Source organism: Tursiops truncatus, chromosome 2 (assembly GCF_011762595.2).
Source record: "Tursiops truncatus isolate mTurTru1 chromosome 2, mTurTru1.mat.Y, whole genome shotgun sequence".
NCBI lineage: Eukaryota > Metazoa > Chordata > Mammalia > Artiodactyla > Delphinidae > Tursiops > Tursiops truncatus.
In genome coordinates this window covers 13,698,111-13,712,071 of record NC_047035.1, presented here as the reverse complement: position 1 = coordinate 13,712,071, position 13,961 = coordinate 13,698,111, and positions in this window count along the sequence as shown.

Here is a 13,961-nt window from a genome sequence, read left to right as displayed (position 1 = left end):
CAGACATTTTAACAGGCCCTCCCTCTCCTCTTCCTGGCCATCCAGATCCCAGTTTTGTTCAAAACAGCAGTGTCCAGGCCCACGGGATGAATCTTGCCCCATTGACGGTCCTGTGCCCTTTTTCCAGATTCTCTCTTTCCAGGCTCCCTTGCAGCTCTAGGTGGTCACTGATTCAGTCCCAGGCAATGAAATATAAGGAAAAGTCTGTTGGGTGGAGGGGGAGTTGGGGAGACATCTGGGAGAGCTTTTGCTCCTTCATAAAAGGGACAGGTATCAAAGGAGAGTTCTCTTAGGCCACCTTTCCTCTTTTCTCGTGATGGAACGCAGGCCTGATGTCTAGAGCTGCAGCAGCCATCCTGCAACCATGTGGCACCAGGTTAACACTGAGGATGGTGGGCAGAGATATGGAAAGACCCTGGGTTCTTGATGACCTCACCAAACCACCAAATCACCCTGAAGCCCCCTATGCCCAGGATTCTTTTTATTTTTATTTATTTTTAAATTGATTGTGGTGATGGTTACTCTGTGACATGTACTCTGTTTTTTAAAAATTTTATTTTTATTTATTTTTGGCTGCATTGGGTCTTTGTTGCTGCGCATGGGCTTTCTCTAGCTGTAGGGAGCAGGGGCTACTCCTCCTTGCAGTGTGCAGGCTTCTCACTGCAGTGGCTTCTCTTGTTGAGGAGCATGGGCTCTAGGCGCGCAGGCTCAGTAGTTGTGGCGCACGGGCTTAGTTGCTCTGTGGCATGTGGGAAATTCCCAGACCAGGGGTCAAACCCGTGTCCCCTGCATTGGCAGGTGGATTCTTAACCACTGCGCCACCAGGGAAGCCCCAGGATTCTTCTTAAATAAGGAATTAATGCACTTGTGGTTTAGCTGGATTCTGATACCTGCAGCCAAACACATCAGGGCGGCAGTGAGGTGTGACTTGCTCATTGTGAGCGTATGTGGAGCGCCTAGCATGGTGGCCATTATCACCATGGCATGTGGTGCATGTGCTGCGTGTGTACGCGGTCGCTTACTCACATGGGTACGTGCGGATGGACGATGGACGTGTGAAGTATATGTACACGTGACCTCTAGAGTCGGGATGCAATTCACGTCCAGGTCTTGTGACTCGGCCCGGCCCTGGGGCATGCCCCTAACCTAACCTCGGGAGACTCAGTTTCCTTAATTAAACTCAGAGGATGATGACGACTAACTAAACTGGCAATTAACATGCCAGGTGTCAAGATGACGCAGTTAGGGCAAGAGTTCTGGCTCCACTTGGCAGGTGGGGAGGCCGAGGCTCAGAGAGGCTAAGTGACGTGGCAAAGTCATGAGCTGAGAGTGGGGAAGCTGGGACTTGAACCAGATTTTCTGCTCTACCATGTGGCCTCACACAGTGCTTTGGGCATTGGAGGATTGCATGTGGTGTGAGTGCAGGGTGTGTGTACAGGGTGTGTATGCAGGGGTGTGTTGCAGGCATGTGTGTGCAGGGGTATGTGTGCAGGGTTGTGTGTATAGCGTGTGTACGCAGGGGTGTGTTGCAGGCGTGTGTGTGCAGGGTGTGTGTATATGTGTGTATTCAGGGGTGTGTCTGTGCAGGGGAGTATGTATAGGGGTGCGTGTGCAGGGGCGTGTGCACACCGTCACACAGCGCAGTCACATATGCTCTCGCAGACTCCCAGGCTCCGGCAGGGTGCTCCGTGTGCCGATTCCCTCTAGCTCCCGGGGCGCTGGGACCTCCTGCTCCCTTCTCCAAAACAACATCAACAGCAGCATCGGTAACAGCTCCCAGGGGATGAGCCGCCTCCCTCCTGTTTACCACCTGCCCTGGCCTCACCCTGCTGGGCTGCTCCAGGCTGCCACCAGCAGGTGTGTTTTCTAGGCCCCTGACATTTTCCCCTCTGGCACCTTTCAGGGCCGGCTTTGATGCATGCAGCTGCTCCTGAGAAGAGCTACCCTCTCCTTTGATGCCAAGACCCCCAAAACAAGGGGTGTTTCCCAGGCTTCTCCAGCTGAGCCAGCCTGGGGGGCAGGGGTGGGGCCCTTGTGTGAAAGAGAGGCCAGGTGAAGGATGTCAGAAGCTTACAGAGAAGCTTACCCTCCTCCTTGTTGGAGCAGATCTTTCAGGTTGCCCTGAAGACAGGGGTCCACTAGGACCTTAAGCTCTGGCCCAGACGTTGCCCAGTCACGACAACGTGACTGGGAAACCCTCTTGTTCTCACCTTACCCTGAAGGGCGCCTTTCCCCTTCCCCTTGCTGCCTGTCCTCGCCTCCTTTTCTGCATCTCTGGTAGAAGGAGATTCTTCCCTCCCACCTAGAGCTCAGGGCATTCCCACCTCCTGGGCCCACCCAACACCTCCAGCCCGCGGGCCACAGGCCTCAGTTCCATGATTTTCTCACAACAAACACACTGCCCTGCTGTCCTTCCCCCAGGGAGGCTTTGATCCACCTTGGGCCCTGAGCCAAAAAGTCATTAAAAGAAAGTACAGCCAAGGAGGGGAAAAAATTGCTCTTCTGACAGGACGAAGCCAACCACTGTCACACACCGAGGCCACTGACCCTCTCCCAGGAACTGCGGGAGAGCTTCTGGGGGCGGGGCGGGGGGGCGGGCACAGAGTGAGGCAGAAGAGGGTGCTTATAGCCGGGGCCTTGCAACCCCGCTGGGGAGCCCAGCTTCATTCCTGATGAGGCCTTGAGCAAGAGGCCAGCCCCTTGGGGACAGCCACCTCGCACCTGGCATAGAGCAGGCCCCAGTGAGGAGGGCCGCCTGAGGGCTCTGCTCTTTCCCACAGCTCACAAGCGTGTTTGAGGGGGGACAGCACCGGCCTGAGCCTCTCACAGGACAGGTGACCAACTGAGGTCTGGGAGCGATGACCTGCCTGACATCACAACCTGGCCCATAGAAGACATCACAGCAGTAAAGAGAGCGGCCCTCAAGAGCCTCTTTCTCAGCTGGAGAAACAGGCCTAAAGCGGGCATTCTCAGGGGACGGGGGCTAGAATACACATCTCCTGGTTCTTCCTGCATCCTGCTGGACTAAATAGCTGATGCTTTTTTTTTGACCGTGCCATGTGGCATGTGGGATCTTAGTTCCCCGGCCAGGGATTGAACCCATGCCCCATGCAGTGGAAGGGCGGAGTCTTAAACACTGGACCTCCAAGGACATCCCCAGAACTAAATAGCCGATGCTTATTGGGTGCTTACTGCACTTGGGGCCTAGCGCTCTGAGCTTTCAGTACATGATCATAGTTATTTTTACAACAAACTGATAAATTAGGCACATTTATTACCCTCCCATTTACAGATGAGTTAGTTGGGATGGCAAGGGACAGACCCAAGGTCACACAGCTGACACACGGCGGGGTTAGGACTCAAACCCAGGGCGTCTGACTCCAGTGTCTGTGGCCGTGGCCTCTGATGGGGGCTGAGGGGAGGTGACATAATCCTCCATGTCGTGGGCCCCGTGGGCCAGGTGGGAAGGGTGCAAGGGCACCTTCTGCAGGGTGCCTGGTGCACAGTAGGCCCCTAGCGGATGAGGCACTGCATTGAGATGCACGCAGACTAGGCAGTCACAGCAACAGGGCGCGCTGGCTGAGACCCCACGGAAGAAATGGAAGGGGCCGAGGTCATGCACTTAAAACAGTGGTTAGTGCAGCCTAAGCGCAAACGATGAACCTCTGTTAATCCGGAGGCCCTCTGCTCGAGAGGAAGGACAGGCGGGGATATCCGTGAGGATGCAGGGGCCAGTTAGGACCCTTGAAAGGAACAGAAGAGCAGAGCGTAGGGGAAACCCCTCCCAAGGAAACCCAGCCGGGGTAGTGGAAGGAGGAGCCATTGGCTGAAGGACACAGGGGCTGCGGTTGGTACGGCTTCCTCCAGGTGCCTGGTCCCGGCTGGGCATGGAAGTGACCAGAGAGATTGCCCAGGCTCTTGCCATGGCTTCCTCTCTCTCCCAGCCACAGGCCTTTCCTGGTCTCTGGAGCTTCTTCTCTGAGAGTCTGCCTCCATCACCTGTCCCCCAAGGGAGCTTCACGTTCGTGGAGGGGCGCTAGGGCAGGGAAGGCCTCCTCCATCCCCAGCCCAATCCTATCTCTTCTTGCAGCCACAGGCGGGCTCCACACCACCCTCTGCCCTCCCGACCTCTCTGTAAATCCAGGTGTAACTGGGTCTCAAAGAGAGATGCCCCTCTCCACACTGGATAATGGGGGGAGCTAGTCCTTTGGCTCCAGACCCTGAGCCCGAGTTGGTTGCCAGGGCAACAGCAGCCCTAGCGGAGGCGGGAAGCTGGGTGCTGGGGAGTCACAGCCCAGCCCGCTCATCCCTAAGTGCTGTAAGGGTGTGTGTGTGTGCCTGCTGCATGCCTAGCGCGCGGGCAGGAGTGTGTAGCAGGGGTGTGTGTGCCTTGGTGTGTGTCTCTGTGTGTACCATAGCCTGTGAGCATGTAGTCCTTAATTCTGTAACAGAAGGGGAGGGAGGAAAGGGGAGGAGAAGGAAGGGGAAGGGAAAAAAAAAGTGTGCCTTGGTTAATCCTTCCAACTGTCCAGGAAACATCCCCCCATTTTATAGATGAGGAAACTGAGGGTCATTATGTATTTTGCCCACAGCATAGCAGGGCGGTGGCGTTTCCCCTAGACCTGCCGGATCCAAGCCCAGACTCTTTCCCGGTCCCCTCTGTCACTCCTTCTGGCTTCAGGTGCAGGGCCCGAATTGTACAATACACTTTTCTCTGTCCTTGGACTGTGTGCCTGGTGTTGTTGAGCAGAGCTCCTGGCTCACCTGCCATCCGTCCTCCTGAGGCAAGTTATGAACAGCTGTGCAGGAGGCCCCGTCCTGATGGGGTCCCTGGGCAGGGGCAGAGCCTGGACCCCACAGGACTGAGGACCAGAAGGAGGTGGCAGGGGAAAGGGCACTGGGAGCTATAGGCTCGACTCCACCCTGGTCAGCTGAGCAGCTGCACGCAGGTTGGGGAAGCTGAGTCTCCTGCATGCATCGCACTGTCCCTTCTGCCCCTCACCACCGGAGGGGCTCCTGGGGCTGTGGCTGGGGAGAGGCAGCTTGGTAGGCCCATTACCCGTGGCCTCACCAATGGCCAAACCCTTCACTGCCCGTGCTTGCTCAGGGACAGAGAGAACCACCCTTCCTTCCAGAGAACTCAGTGGAAAGAGCTTGGGGGACAGACGGCCCAGGCTTCAAATCCTGCCCCCAGCTGCTCACCAGCTATGTGACCCCGCATACGTTTCTTAACCTTTTCAAAGCCTCGGCCTTTTCACGTGTGATGGGGCATCTACTAGTCTGCGCAGGCTGCCATGACAAAGTACCACAGACCAGGGGCTTAAACAACAGACATTTGTTTTCTTACAGGTCTGGAGCTGGCAGTCCAAGATCACGGTGTCGGCAGAGGTGGTTTCCTCCGAGGCCTCTCTCCTTGGCTTGTAGACAGCCGCCTTCTCCCCGGGTCCTCACATGGTCATCCCTCTGTGCGTGCCTGAGTCCTAATCTCCTCTTCTTGTCTCCCAATCTCCCCCAGTCTTATTGGATCAGTGTCCACCCATATGACCTCATATAAGTTTTCCATTCCTTTAAAGCCCTTGTCTCTAAATACAGCTGCATTCTGAGGTACTGGGGGTTAGGACTTCAACGTGTGCATTTGGGGGGGCACAACTCCATCCGTAATAAGGTGTAATATGAGTAGCAGTCTCCTTGGTTTGGTGTGAGGGTTATTCATCATGGAATGAAGCCAGCAGGCCTGGGCACCACAGCCCAGCCAGGGTCTTCATACATCATATCCATAACCCTCACAGCCTGGGGGGAGCACAGGCCTGCGCCCCCAGGAAATGGGGGGTGCTAGGGCTCAGTGCCTGGTCTGGCTGCACCCTTGGCCGGAGCCCAGCCTGCCCTGTCCACTCTACCACAGAAAAGGGCAGATGTGCACTGTTTCCAAGAGCCGTCCATACTCTCAGCCCCGCGAGCACAGCCCAGCCCTAGAGTGAGCAGGACAAGGTAGCAGTGCACTCCGCTTCCCAGATGGGAAAACCGAGGCACGGAGAAGCCACGCAGGGCACTGTAGCAGGGGGTGGAGGTGCACTGGGGCCGTGGGTCTGGCATAGGGAGCAGCGATGATGAGGAGGTAGCTGCCTGGCTGTGCCCTGTGCTCCCAGAAGTGGGAGAGAGGAGGTGGGCCTGGCCTGAGCGAGGGAAGAATCCCCGTGGCCCCAGACCGCGGCCTCTGCCCCGGGCCCTGCCCGGCCGAGCCTCCACTTCCTGAGCCGGTAGCCAGGACAGGCTGGGCTGCTGAAACCCTTCCTAAAAAGGAATCGGGCTGTGGTGGCCCAGGCTATTTTTAGACAATTGTGTTGAAAAATTCCCAAAGTACATGTGGCATTTCTTCAGGAACAAAAAACAGAGAGGGTAAGTGGACTCCCCCTACTTCGGGAGGGTCCTCATACCACCAGGGCCCTGCAGCTGCCCAGCCTGGAGTTAGGTGCTCGGGCCCTTGGGCCAAGGCAGGGCTCACCTCGGCCCCTCTTCATCCTGGGCTTTCAGGGGATCTGGGGCACACACGATCACCCCAAATTACAGGTGGGAAGACTTAAGCCATGTGGCCTTTGTCCCCATTTTCAGTCTTCACTTAAAAAAAACAGCTTTTACAAAATAAACTTTACTGGAGTATAGCTGGTACAGCAAAGTGAATCAGTTATACATATACATATATCCACTCTTTTGTAGATTCTTTCCTTGTATAGGCCATTACAGGGTATTGAGAAGAGTTCCCTGTGCTGTATCTATTTTATATGGAGCAGTGTGTATATGTCAATCCCAATCTCCCAATTTATCCCTCCTCCCCCCCACACCCCGGCTTTCCTCCCCGGTAACCATAAGTTTGTTTTCTACATCTGTGACTCTATTTTTGTTTTAAAAAACCAGCTTTATTGGGGTATAATTGACAAATGATAAACTGTACATATGTAAAGAGTACAATTTGGTATGACCTAGGTTTAAACTCATGAAGCCAGCACCACAGTGCAGGCAGTGAACAGACCCATAATCCCCCAAACTTGCCTTATCCTCTTTGTAACCCCACCCACCTGACCCCCTCCACCCTCCTCAGTTCCCTCCTGCTCCCGGGAACCACGAGTCTGCTTTCTGTAACTGATTTGTTTTCATTTTCTAGAATTTTCTGTAAATGGAATCATACAGTTTGCTCTCTTTTTTCGACTGGCTCCTTGAACTCATCATCATTGCGTTGAAATCCATCCATGTTGTTGTGTGTATCAATAGTCCATTCCTTTTTTTTTTTTAATTGGAGTATAGTTGCTTTACAATGTTGTGTTAGTTTCTGCTGTATAGTAAAGTGAATCAGCTATGCATATACATATATCCCCTCTTTTTTTGGATTTCCTTCCCACTTAGGTCACCACAGAGCGCTGAGTAGAGTTCCCTGTGCTATACAGTGATTCTCATTAGTTATCTATTTTATTGCCAGGACTATCCCATTATGTGAACGGACCACAATTTGTTTCTCCAATCATCTGTTGATGGCTATCTGAGCTGTTTCCAGTTTTTGGCTATTATGAATAAAGCAAGTCTTTGTGTGGACAGATATTTCCTTTAGGGTGAATACACAGGAGAGGAATTACTGGGTAACTCGATGTTTAACTTTTTAAGAAACCGACAGGCCGTTTTCCCAGGTGGCTGCACCATGTTACATTCCCACCAGCAATACCCAAGGCCTCCAGTATCTCCACATTCGTGCCAACACTTGTTATTGTCTGTCTTTTTGATCATAGACACCCTAGTGGGTGTGAAGTGGTATCTCACTGTGGTTTTGATTTGCATTTCCCTCATGACTAATGATGTTGACTGTCTTTTCTTGTGCTTGTTGGCCCAAATCGCACTTCCTTCTTAAATAAACTTTTAATTTGGGGATAGTTTTAGATTTGCTGAAAAGTTGCAAAGATAACATAGATACGCAGATATCCCCTCACCCAGTTTCTACTAATATTACTCCCTTCTGTTATCTGGTATATGTGTCGCAGCTAAGAAACCAGCATTGGTATATTGCTATTAAACTTTATTTAGATGTCACCAATCCATCACACCCATGTCCCTTCCCTGTGCCCGGATCCCCACATCACATGATATTGTCATGTCTCCATAGGCTTCTCCAGCTCGGGTCAGTTTTTTAGAATTTCCTTGACAGTTTTGAGGAGTATTGTCAGGTATTTTGTAGAAAGTTCCTCAATTTGAGTTTTTCTGGTGTTTTCTCATGACTGGGTTTTGGGGAAGAAGCCCACAGGGGTGAAGAGCCTTCTCATCCCATCCTATCAGGGTACATGCCGTCCACACGACTAACCACTGGTGATGTCGACCTGATCTCTAGGTTTCTCCTGCCAGGTTTCTCCACTGTAGTGTTATTAGTTTTCCTCTTTCCAAACTCTACTCCTCAGAAAGGAGCTGCTAATTCCAGCCCACACGTGAGTGTTTAAGCTTCTCAAGCCTCACTTTGCTTTGAGCATCTTCTATGTCAGGCGCTTCACACTGATACTTCCCTTAATCCCCAGCCCTTCCACTGTCCCACAGGGAGAGGGTCCAATGATCCCTAAACTCGGCAATGTTTAAAGTTACACAGGATCAGGGATCATTCATTCATACTCTTTCCTACCCTTTTAACAGACGAGGAAACCGAGGCCCAGAGAGGGAGGTGACTCACTTATGATCACACTACAATCAGAAGTGGTCTTGGGGCACTGGATAGGGCAGAGGTCTGGAAGGATGTCCTGGCCCAGAGTAGACATCTATTGGTAGATGAGTTGGGCATATGATGATTGAATGATAAGGACTTCTGTTTGTGATAAGGTTTCTCTGAGGACAACGCAGACAGCCATGCAGGACACCTGTGCCTCCCAGGTACCTGCACAAACCAGGGAAGCAAGAATGGGTGATGCCAAAGGGCAGACCACCCCACACTACCCTGATGTGAGCCTGGAATGCCCCCCAAGCTGGCCACACAACAGAAAGGCTGGATTCGGGGTTTCAGCTGGCTACGCACAGCCTGCCGAGTGGTCAGGGTCCCCATAGTGAGCAGACACAGTCACAGCCTACGGTGTGAGTATAAACTGGTAGGGTGATTTGTTCATACGTATCAAGGGCATTAAAAGTGTTAATGGTTTTCGCCCTGGTTCCCACAGGGAGGCCACGGATGGACCATGGAATCAGATGGATCCTGGATGGAATACAGCTTATGCTCTCCCATGAGTCACTTTATCACCCTGAGTCTCCGTTTTCCCATCTATAAAATGAGGGTAGATTTGAGAAATGCTTTTTTTTTTTTTTTTTTTTTTGATGAAATTAGTGGTGTTAAAGTGTGCGTCAATCCACAAACAGGGTGGATTGGTTAGCAATATTGTACGGGTACCTCTAATGCGCCCAGTAACCTCTACCCTTCCTGGAGCACCTAGGACCAAACCTCCATCTAATTCTGTGTCCAGATGCCTTTGAGGATTTTGTTGCCTGATCAGACCAGAAGGGAAGCTGAATCCTGCCGTCAGAATCCTGTTGCATCTGCCCTAGCGGACTTTTCATGGGAGAGCTTCTCAGTGCCTGAGATGCCAGAGACTGGGAGCCCCACCCGGCCCAGACCGGGTATCTGCTTTGGCACCTGCTTCCTGATGGTACCCTCTGTCTACGCCTCACATGCATTGGGGCACCAGCTGGCAAGGTGAGCTTGGCAAGGGAGGAGCCGATAGCCCTCCGTGCTGCTAGCGATTGGTCTCCACACAGAGCGGTCAGACAGCATCTAGCAACTCGAGCCACCCACGTGGGCTCTGTTCAGTTTATAGACCACCTCATAGAACCGTGAGGGTTAAGTGAGACAATCCACAGAAAGTGTGTAGTGTGGTTCCTGCACAAATTAACATTCCTCCTAGAAGTCTATCCTAAGATAGATAATCAGAGATGCTGGAGAAAATGTGTATGTGAGGGGCTAAGAGTGTGGAGTCTGGAGTCTGGTGACCTGGGTTTGAAGCTACCACAGAATCACCCAACCGTGGGCAAGTTTCTTCATCTTCTGAAGAAAGCTTCATCCCGCAGCTGTACCAGTATCTGTAGTAATATCATCCAGCTCACAGAGCTGTCATCAGGGTTAGATGAATTCATGCATCTTTTAGTTGTACGTAGATCTTTTAGAACAGTACTTGGTGCACGGTAAGTGCTCAATCAATGTGAGCTAGCATTAATTATTCCGTTGTATGTGGTGTGACAGGGTAAGACCCCTTAAATGGCTGATAATAAGGGCCAGGGTTAGATAATAATAATAAGGGTTAAATGTTTGACAGGGCATCCATGTGATGGAAGGTTAGGCTGTCTTTAATTGTTCATGGAGTTTAATGACAAGGGGAAGATTAAGTGAAATGGTGTATAAAGTGTTACATAGAGTATGATTTTACTTTATTAAAAATATACACTCTACAAATGAACTTATTTACAAAACAGAAACAGACTTATGGTTACCAAAGGGGAAAGATGTGGGGAGGAGGGATAAATTAGGAGGTTGGGATTAACATATACACACTACTATATATAAAATGGATAATCAACAAGGACCTACTGTACAGCACAGGGAACTCTACTCGAAACTCTGTAATAACCTATATGGGAAAAGGATCTGAAAAAGAATAGATGTATGTATATCTATAACTGAATCACTTTGCTGTACACCTGAAACTAACACAACATTGTAAAGCAACTATACTCCAATATAAAATGAAAATTAAAAAAATAAAATGCAGTTATCATTCAAAAATATATATACTCATAGGAAATTGCTGGAAGACAATAGGCCAGAATGATGAGAAAGTTAACACTAGATGGTAGAATTTAATGACCTTTACCTTTGTATTCCTGAAACTGTGTGTGGTGGGAGTGGTCAGCAGAAAAATGCGCCCGCCACCCATAAGATGTCCACGCCTGTGAATTTTTCACCTTGCAGAGCAAAAGGAACTTTGCAGAAGTGATTATGTTAAGGATACTGAGATGGGGAGGTGATCCTGGATTATGCACTTGGGCCCAAAGTAATCATAAGGTCCTAACCTGGGAAAGAGAGTGGTGGAAGTCAGGGTTGCAGCAGGTGCTATGATGAGGAAGATCAAAGGTCAGCGCGATTCACTGCTGGCTTTGAGGATGGAGGAAGGTGCCGCAAACCAAGGGATGTGGGCAGCCTCTAGAAGCTGGAAACAGCAAGGAACGGATCCTCCCCTCAAGCCTCCAGAAGGAACACATCCCTGCCAACACTTTGACTTTTGCCCCTTAAGACCCATTGCAGACCTCTGACTTCAAAATTCTAAGAGAATAAATGTGTGTTAAGCCACTAAGTGGCCATTGACTACGGCAGCAATAGGAAACTAACACAGTGAGCATGTATTTTATAATCACACACACACACACACGCACACACAGAAAGCTGCTTGTTATTTTTAAAAAGGCAGAGTTATGGGTGAAGCAACTTCATTTCCACAGAGAGCCACGTGCACCTGCCAGGGCAGACAGGAGCTGCCCAGGTTCGAGATGTTAAATACGAGAAAATGAAGTTTGTAAAAATTCTTCAGGAAGTTGAAAGCCTGAAGATTCAAAATACTGTGCTGAAAAGTCATGTGGTTTTTGAGTTCCATCTGATTGCTTAATGAATATTATTGTTTTTAAGACCACGATTGGCTAAATGAAAATATTTGTAAAAACTAATTTAGTAACCTTTGACCAATCCTTGAGAGGATTTCAAGTGGGCCACAGCGTTTCAGTTTAGAGAATGCTTTTCATCTTCACATGGTCAGATTGTCAGTTCCTTGCTGACAATTAGACGATAGGCCCCCTTTTGCACACTGCCGGGCCCAGACATCTAGAGTAAAAAGTGGCAGAACCACGGGCTTCTTGGCCATGGTTTTCCCTCAGGAAGTCTGTACATGATCCTCTTTTAGGCAGAGAACCCCAGACTCCTACCTCTCTCCATGGTGGGGGGCCTTCCCGTCACTCAGTGTCACTGGCTCACAGAAGTGTCCCCTGGCCACCCCATCTAAAGTAGCCATCCACCCATTACTTAAAACTTGCTCCCAGCACTGCCATTTATCCAGTAATTATTTATTTACTGCTCTGTTTGCTGTCTGTCTGCCCAGTCCCCACCTAGACTGTGACCACCTAAGGCCACAGGAGGTGCTCAGAACCTGGTAGCTAACAAAGGGGGATCCGGGGGGGGCGGTCCACCTTCCCGGCAGCTGTACCTTCCCGGGTGCTGCTGAGGGGCAGTGGGGCTGGGGGCTGGGGCTGAAGCTCAGGCTGGAATCCCCTCCTTCCCACCATGGCCTTGGGGTGCTACATGGGAGAGCCAGGCTTGGCTCTCACTGGAGAGTAACGATAAGCACAGTGGTGGTGAAAGTCACGTTAACACGGGTACCATCAACGGAGCACATGTGCCTGTCGAGCGCTGTGCTTATGTTACACACACTCTGAATCTTTGCAGTGATCTTGGTCTGCCCATTTGACAGATGAGGAAGCTGAGACTCAGGACGAGTGACGGCTCCCCCGTCCCCCCCACCACAAGGTTCCTCAGAGAATGAGCATCCAGGCCCAGATTCAAAGCCTGGCTGGCCGACCCCACGGCCCGAGCCCTTGGACACAGGCCCTGCTTCAGGCAGCTGCAGACGTGAGCTTCATGGCGCGTGTGGGCAGGGCTGGCTCTCCCCCTCTCCTGGACCCGGGGGCCGAGGAGGCAAAGGTGAGGGAGGCCACCAGCTGCACCCCTGCTGTCCTGGCGCTGTGGGCAGGAGGCCCCCGGCCCAGGCGTCTCATCTCCTCCTCCAAGCAGAGAGGGAATGAAGCGCGGTGGGAATCGCCATGTGGTTGCAAATAGTTCTGTGTGGGAAGAGGGAGGAGGGAGCGGCCTGTCTCCCCAGGGACTCGCCTCACTCCAGGCAGGGGAGAAAGAGGGGCGTCCCTGCAGCGCACCCGGGGCCCAGGCCCCGTGCTTCATCGAGGCTGTATTAACAGGCCCAACGGCGGTGTGAGGGGAAATGTCACCCCTACGTTGAGACAGGAGCAGGAGGCCCTTCTCCACTGGCGGTGACGTGACCAGGCAGAGCTGGGATTCCAGCCAGATCTGTGTGACCCACAGCCCAGTGGTCACCAGGAAAGCCTATTGTCCTCAGGGGGCCAGGGGTCAACCAGTAGAAGACGGGGGAGGCAGGGAGGGCCCTGGAGGCTCTGGGTGGCCCAGCTGGAGCTGCTGCTCCAGGCGGACGGGCAGAAGGCACCCCACGACCTGCCTGCCACCCCCCGTAGCCAGCGTCGCTCTGGGCCTGAGCATCCAGGAGTCGTCCAGCGGCAGCCTGGCTCCCAGGCCCCTCGCGGTGGCCCCACGGGGTGGCCCCTTCCTGGCACCGCACACCCGCTACAGCTGCCTGCTGACTCATGTCTCAGCTGGGAGGGCAGGCTGGCAGGGGGGCCTGCCCCCAGAGAGGGACAGTGACTCAGGGTCACCCCCCGGCAGGCACAGAGCTGGAATGGGTCCCCCAGGGTATGGCCTTGGCGGGGCAGGGTGGGGGTGGGGGTCTCGGCCTGGCCCCCAAAGACCTTCTGGAGGAGCCCCTGCCTGCCTGAGACATTTGCAGGATGTCCTTTTCCTGGTCCCATCTGGCCGTGGAGTGGGAGGAGGCAGCAGGAAATGAGCTGACCTCGAGTGGGAGGAAGGCTGGTGGCAGTTCTGAGGGTCAGTCTCCTGGGGACCAGCCATCCGCTTGTGTGTGTGTGTTGGGGGGAAGGGGGCTGGGGTCCTCACAGCCTGGCACGGTCTGCCCACTGCCCGTCTGCCCCCGGACGGGACTTGAGCACGGCCTCAGGAGCTTGTGGTCCCCTGTGTGGATGCTTCCAGAGCAGGCGGGAGGGAGAGGAACCAGAGGAGGCCTGAGCGGGCTAGCGCCAATTCTACA